The sequence below is a fragment of the Pongo pygmaeus genome, chromosome 13, assembly GCF_028885625.2.
Source record: "Pongo pygmaeus isolate AG05252 chromosome 13, NHGRI_mPonPyg2-v2.0_pri, whole genome shotgun sequence".
NCBI lineage: Eukaryota > Metazoa > Chordata > Mammalia > Primates > Hominidae > Pongo > Pongo pygmaeus.
In genome coordinates, this window is record NC_072386.2 from 89,654,322 (window position 1) to 89,662,131 (window position 7,810).

Below are 7,810 nucleotides of genomic sequence, written 5' to 3' on the forward strand. Positions count from 1 at the left end.
AGGAAAAGCGACTCTCTCAAGGTCACAGAGCTAAGAAGTGGTAGCTTGTGTACTTGAACTTGAACCCTCTGACCCCAGGAACCAGGCTCCCTGCCCCTTTAGCTTTCTTATATTATTGCCACATTTCCTTATCCTCAAGTCTTCCAGCTCCCAACTCTCCCCTATGCCAAGGTTCACTGTATTGTTTCATAAAGCTAATTGCTAGTTTTTACATAAAGGCTTTATTTTCTGAGCCCTAAATTGCCCAAATTAGATTTTATTAAGCTCACACGTATGATTTTCCTTGTTTTTATTAAAATTAAGTTCACTCACTTGCCATTTGCAAGGGAGTTTGAAATTAGATTGCTTGGTATCCACGGAAACACAGGGAGAATCTTCTATGTGATCAGACTTTTACCCACAGAATAGAAAAAAAAAGGCAGCTGGTAATTAGGTGCGTAATTCATAGGCAAGCTCCAGAGCTCCGTGGCCAGGATCCTCTGCTTTGTGGCTGAGACATTATGACAGCTCTTCCGGCGTTTCCCTGTGCTGGGGAGGAGCAGGAAGGATGGGGGCGTGGGAGGAGCTGGTGTCAGTCCTAGCTCTGCCCCTCCCTCATTCTGTAGTTTTGGGAAAGGCAAGTCTCTTATTCTGGGCCTCAGTTTTCCCATCTGTAAAATGGGGGAATTAAGGAAGTTAGGCATGGCAAAAATATTTTATTCCACATTTTACTTCTGATTCCTGGTAGCGAATGGCTGTAACACTGTGATGGGAAGGCTTTTCAGGTCATACCTGGACTCAGCAGAAAATTGCATGTTGATTAACTCACTCATTCAGCAATTACTAATTGAGCAACTGCTGAGTACCAGGGACTCTTTCAGGCACTGGGGAATAGGTGAACAACTTAGAAGAGACTCAGTTCTCAGGATACAACAACTATAAAAACAGACAGCTAAATAAATTAAATTTAAAAATTATCATAAGAGAAGACAAATCAGGGAAGGTGATGCTACCTTAGATTTGGGGGGATCAGCAGGAGATGATATTTGAGCTGAGACCTGAGAGGACAAGAAAAACTCAGTCATGAGGAGATCTGGCTGCGGCCAATGTGTGGGTCACAAGGTGGGATGGAACTTGGCATGCACAAGGAATAGAGACAAAGCCAGCGTGGTAGCTGAGGGTGAGATGGTCTCAGATGGACTCAGCGTGGGAGACAGTGGCTAGATGGTGATTGATTTGTTATGTCTGCCATTGACAAGGGAGCAGGTAGCCTCACTGGTGTGTGCTCCCTATTTGTAATCCCTGGACTAAATGATCTCAGCAGTGACATTCCAGGATCTTGTAGGCAAGGGCCCCTTTCCAGTATAGGGGTGTGGCTTCCAGAAGGAAGTTGTGGTTGTGTTACTTCCAATAGGGTGGGTAGGGAGGGAAGAGTCCCTTGGGAAAGGGGTTGTCATTTGAACTGGGCTTTGAAGGATGCTCATGTCCATACAAAAGGGCGACATGTCCTTCTCTTGGTACCTATTTTAGCCTGAAGAATCTGGGATGCTTCTTCAGCAATTTAGGCAAGGTTTAGCCTGCCATGGGTAAGGAAGACTATCTGTTGGCCGTTAGTCAGGTGACATAGGCAAGACACTTCAGTTTTTCTGAGCCATAGTTCCTTCATCTTTAAAATGAGACAGCAATAAAATTTACCCCTCAGAGTTTTGTGAGAATTAAGTAATAAATTGGCACAAAAAACTTTGTGAAATATGATACCAGCATTTTAATACTTATAATTTATATATGAAACAGCCTTAATACAATATTGACACTATTAAGTACTATTAGTAAGATTTAAAACTTTTTGTTATTATTAGGATGACTCTTGATGCTCATCCCTCAGAAGAACTTCATGATTTTTTCCTGAGTGTAAATTGTCACAGCTTTTGTGGAAAACAATGAGCAGTGTGCATCAATGGCTTAAAAAATATTCTTTTTGCCCAGGAATTCTACTTCTTAGAATTTAACAAAACTAAATAAGTGGACTTCTGCTTCTGGCCATGGTTGAGTAGCCTGTAGCAGCCTAATGCTCCTGCTAAGAACTAGAAACACTGAACAAAATACAAAAGAAAAGTTGTGTGTATTCACCCAATGGAATAATATACAGCAATGAAAATGAATTATTGCTACAAGAGAAACATCATGGATGAACCTTACAAACAATGTTGAGCAAAGGAACCAGATGTAAAATCTAGGCCAGGCAGGGTGGCTCACACCTCTAATCCCAGCCCTTTGGAAGGCCAAGGTGGGAGGACTGCTTGAGTCCAAGAGTTCAAGACCAGCCTGGGTAACATAGTGAGACCCCAGCTCATAAAAAAAGCCCCATCTCCACTCCTTCTGGAATCTCCACCTGGCTCAGCCTGCCTGCCTCGACTCCTGCCTCCATCACATCCATCAGAGTGACCCAGAAGTCCTTCAAAGTGTCCACCTCTGGCCCCTGGGCCTTCAGCAGCTGCACCTACGTGAGTGGGCCTGGTGTCTGCATCAGCTCCTTGAGCTGCTCCCGAGTGGGGAGCAGCAGCTTTCAGGGTGGCCTGGGTGGAGGCTATGGTGGGGCCAGTGGCATGGGAGGCATCACCGCCATCATGGTCAACCAGAGCCTGCTGAGCCCCCTTAACCTGGAGGTGGACCCCAACATCCAGGCCGTGTGCACCCAGGAGAAGGAGCAGATCAAGACCCTCAACAACAAGTTTGCCTCCTTCATCGACAAGGTACGGTTCCTGGAGCAGCAGAACAAGGTGCTGGAGACCAAGTGGAGCCTCCTGCAGCAGCAGAAGACAGCTCGGAGCAACATGGACAACATGTTGGAGAGCTACATCAACAACCTTAGGCGGCAGCTGGAGACTCTGGGCCAGGAGAAGCTGAAGCTGGAGGCAGAGCTTGGCAACATGTAGGGGCTGGGGGAGGACTTCAAGAACAAGTATGAGGATGAAATCAATAAGCATACAGAGATGGAGAATGAATTTGTCCTCATCAAGAAGGATGTTGATGAAGCTTACATGAACAAGGTAGAGCTGGAGTCCCCCCTGGAAGGGCTGACTGACGAGATCAACTTCCTCAGGCAGCTGTATGAAGAGGAGATCCGGGAGCTGCAGTCCCAGATCTCCCACATGTCTATAGTGCTGTCCATGGACAACAGCTGCTCTCTGGACATGGACAGCATCATCCCTGAGGTCAAGGTGCAGTACGAGGAGATTGCCAACTGCAGCCGGGCTGAGGCTGAGAGCATGTACCAGATCAAGTAGGAGGAGCTGCAGACGCTAGCTGGGAAGCACCGGGATGACCTACTGCACACAAAGACTGAGATCTCAGAGATGAACTGGAACATCAGCCGGCTCCAGGCTGAGACCGAGAGCCTCAAAGGCCAGAGGGCTTCCCTGGAGGCCGCCATCACAGATGCCGAGCAGCGTGGGGCGCTGGCTGTTAAGGGTGCCAACGCCAAGCTGTCCGAGCTGGAGGCCACCCAGCAGCGGGCCAAGCAGGACATGACGAGGCAGCTGCGTGAGTACCAGGAGCTGACGAACGTCAGGCTTACCCTGGACATCGAGATCGCCACCTACAGGAAGCTGCTGGAGGGCGAGGAGAGCCGGCTGGAGTCTGGGATGCAGACCGTTGAGTATCCATACGAAGACCACCAGCAGCTATGCAGGTGGGCTGAGCTCGGCCTATGGGAGCCTCACAAGCCCCGGCATCAGCTACCGCCTGGGCTCCAGCTTTGGCTCTGGCGTGGGCTCCAGCTCATTCAGCCGCACCAGCTCCACCAGGGTCGTGGTTGTGAAGAAGATCGAGACCCATGATGGGAAGCTGGAGTCCGAGTCCTCTGACGTCCTGTCCAAGTGAACAGCTGCGGCAGCCCCTCCCAGCCTGCCCCTCCTGGCTGACCCAGAGCAGGGGAGGGAGTCCGCTGTGAGGGAAGCACAGGGAACAGGAGATCCACCTCAGGCTCAGCCCTCATCCTCAGCCCACGTTCGGGGGAGTTCACTCCCTGGGGCACCCCCTTTGCCCATGCCTCCAGCTACAAAACAATTCAATTGCTGTTTTTTGTTTTTTTTTTTGTCCAAAATAACCTCAGCTAGCTCTGAAAAAAAAATCTGCACAATTTTATACTTGAATTTGTATAAAATTCAAATATATATTTATGTATAGATGACATAAAATACATTAAAATGTATCTAAAACATAAATATATGTAAGTATGAAATATATTAGTAAATATATAAATATAATTTATATTTGTATTTATACTTTATAAGATAAATAAGCAACCATATAAATATAATGTATGTTTGAATTTATAGAAAATTTAATCTAATGATGCTTAAAGTTAGGATAGTATTACTCTGAGGGGAAGTGTAGTGATTAGATGGAGACACAAAAGGGCCTTGGGTTCTGGCAATATTCTGTTTCTTGATCTGGGTGGTGGTTCTGTGAGGTATTCACTTTGTGAAAGGTCATTAAACTGTGCTCTTTTGATTTTTGCACTTTTCCATATGTATGGTTCACTTCGATTTTAAGAGAGTTTGCCTAGATGAAAAAGGAAGTCATTGGTTATGTGGATAAAGATGTTTATTACAGCATCATATATGTGGTGAAAAAGAGAAATTGTCTAACACTCCAATAATGGGAAATATTTAATTAAAACATGGCAATGATACCATCTTTAAAATAATGTTTTCAAGGGACTTTTAACTTTGTGGGAGAATTTTAATACTACACGATTAATTGAATAAATTATGAACATTGTGTATGGAATCTGGGCTTGGTGGGCTGGGTATGTTGGCACATGCCTATAATCCCAGCACTTTGGGAGGTCAAGGCCAGTGAATTGCTTGAGCCCAGGAGTTCAAGACCAGCCTGGGCAACATGACGAGACTTGTCTACAAAAAATACAAAAATTAGCCAGCCTGGTGGCTTGCACCTGTAGTCCCAGCTACTTGGGAGGTTAAGGCAGGAAGATTGCTTGAGCCCAGAGGTCGAGGCTGCAGTGAGGCATGATGGCACAACTGTACTCCAGCCTGGGCATCAGAGACCCTGTCTCAAAAACCAACCAACCAAACAAACAAAACAAAAAGAATTTGAGCTTGGGCTAACTGGGCTACTTCCTTAGCTCTAGAGACTGGAGGAAATGGGAGAGGCTGGAGCGTGGAGACAACCTCTTCTGATTATAGGCTTCTCCTCACTGCAGCCTCTGCCATGGGGATATAGATTAGTCAGTGGAGTCCCCCCAACCCCTGCCAAAGGGAATGATTGAAAGGTCTGCTCAGCATCTGCTTTTCCTATTGTAAACAAAGAAACAAACAAAAAACCCCACAGTGGACTCAATGGAGCCCTCCTCTCGGCCAATGGGATTCCAAAGAAACCTGAAAAAGTAGTTCAGGCCATGATGGGAAGCGGGTCAGACGCCTTATTATGCTCGCCTCCCTTTGGAGTTCAGGCACAACTGACCAGCATTAATATTAAAACAGAGATCTTAAGACCAACAAAACAGACTCTTTGTAGCAATAAGACACCAACTTCTAACCTGACTCTCGTATAATATCACATGACAGATAGCAGGCCCTTTAAAGTATCAAGCTATTTTACCCCAAAATATATTTATTTGACATATTTTGAAAGGGACCTGCAAAACCGTCTCTTGTGGGGGAAATTTACATTCTGTAGAGATTCTTTTCCCTTTCCAGGTCTTTTTCTGACCCTGAAGAGACTAGCTGAGAGTCTAGCACCTGTTAAAGGTGCCATCTATTGCCTCTAAGGGAGGCTGCCTTTGAGATTTCATCTATATAATAACCTTGGTCTCCACAACCCCATATCTTAACCTAGACACTCCTTTCTGTTGATTCCAGATCTTGAGATAATAACTGAATTCTTTCAATCAAATGCCCATCAGAAAATCCTTGAATCTACCATTGACCTGTAAGCCCCTGCTTTGAGTTGTCCTGCCTTTCCAGGTTGAACCAATGTGTAGTATACCTCACATGAACTGATTGATATCTTATGTCTCCCTAAAATGTATAAAACAAAACTGTAACCCAATCACCTTGGGCACATGTTCTCAGGACCTCTTGAGGCTGTGTCATGGGTCGTGGTCCTCACATTTGGCTCAAAATAAATCTCTTCAAATATTTTACAGAGTTTGGCTTTTTTTTCATACACTACCTTCTAGGGAAGTGAAGCAGATCCCATTTCCTGACCCTAATCTTCCTTGTCCTCATCTCTCAAAGAGCACCATCATCCTTTAACCACCTCCTTTCGTGTCTCCACCATCCTGGGAGCCCCACTTGCCTTTCCTCAGCAGCACTTGACTCCGCTGAGTTAACGGATCTGGATAGTTCCCAGCACCCCTCTCCTAAGGCTTAGCATCAGTCCAGATCAAAGTCATGGGCAAGAAGAGAAATATTTTCCTACTTGCACTGTGGTTTACAAACTACCTGCCCACAAAGTTGTAAGTACTCCATGTTATTTTTTGGAGTTATACTAGTAATTCTTTCATTCCTCTCTCCACTCTGCCGCCCACCTTACCCCAGGCCAGTCATACTGGACTTAACATAACTGCTCTCTTAATTACTGAAAGAGCTGGGAGAGGTGTTGTAATCACCAAGGGTAAGAGCTTGATTACTTACGCCCCCATACAAGCCGCCTTCCTCTTCCCTCAAGGATCCGAATGGGGATGGGGGGGATGCTTTCCAAATTTTCTAGTATGAGTTTTTACCACTTTTATAATCAGAAAAAAAATATAAAATAAAGTTCTTTATCTCTATGAGTCATATAATGTTAGTGTGCTGTGCCTGCAGATCACCCGGGGACCTTGTCAAAATGCAGGCTCTGATTCTGTAGGTCTGAGGCCTGGGATTCTGCATTTCAAACATCCCAGGGGATGCTGCTGCTGCTGGTGCAGATGGTGCTTTGAGGAGGGTGGGTACAGGCTGTGACCCCCCTCCCTTCTCTTCACCTCCCTCCCTCCATGTTTCACAGATCTTCACAGTTCACTGCACATTTCGTGCAATGATGATGAAGTAAGAGGAGTTTCAAGGAGGTTGAAATCTATACATGTTTGGGCTCAACACACAGCACTTTGGTGGTTACTTCTTTAGAGAACAGGTTCCCAGATTTGACCTCCTTTACACCCCAAACAGATATAACCATTTGAACCCACAGAAAGGGACGTAGGAATCAAGAGGCAAGACTCTGGCCTCCGCTATGCCAGTGACTCAGTTTTCCCTCCCCCTAGGCAATTGATGGCATTTTGTGTACATTGTTGGTAAAGATGATGATTTTCATGGTCCTACAAAAGGATTGTTATGGAGTTAGGGAGCACTAAGTCACCAAGTCTTCACTGGAGGCTGGAGGATCACTTACTGGGGTGTCGTAACGGGATTTGAACATCAAAGGGGAAGGTGGGAAGGTGGCTAAAAGACCTAGAATATCCTGAGTATTATGAGTCAAAGATAGTTTTACTTTTCAGTTCTATTACAAATCAAAAGATTATATTATGTCTTCTTGGAGAGATAAATAGGAAAATACTGAAGCTACATTAGTGAACTATTTTTTTTATTATTTGAAATCAAGCAGTGCTAGGGTGGAAAAGACACTTAAAGGCCTCTAGTTCTGCCTGCTTATAGGAGATGCTCTGTAGAGTTTTGGTGCCGTGGTCAGAGAATGCTCCCAAATTCAAAAGGAGTCTTCCTGAGAGATGGTTGTGGTAATCTGGTCTCCAATCAAACACTTCATTGACAGGAATAAGTTGCCTCCCCTACCATTAGGTAGGTCTGACTGTTTGGAATTCTCTCAG

General features: G+C 45.3%; 1 pseudogene; it reads left to right on the plus strand.

Moving 5' to 3' along the window:
• The first annotated feature begins 1,482 nt into the window (after window positions 1-1,482).
• Window positions 1,483-3,981, plus strand: LOC129043526 (keratin, type II cytoskeletal 8-like; annotated as a pseudogene).
• The last annotated feature ends 3,829 nt before the right edge of the window (window positions 3,982-7,810 follow it).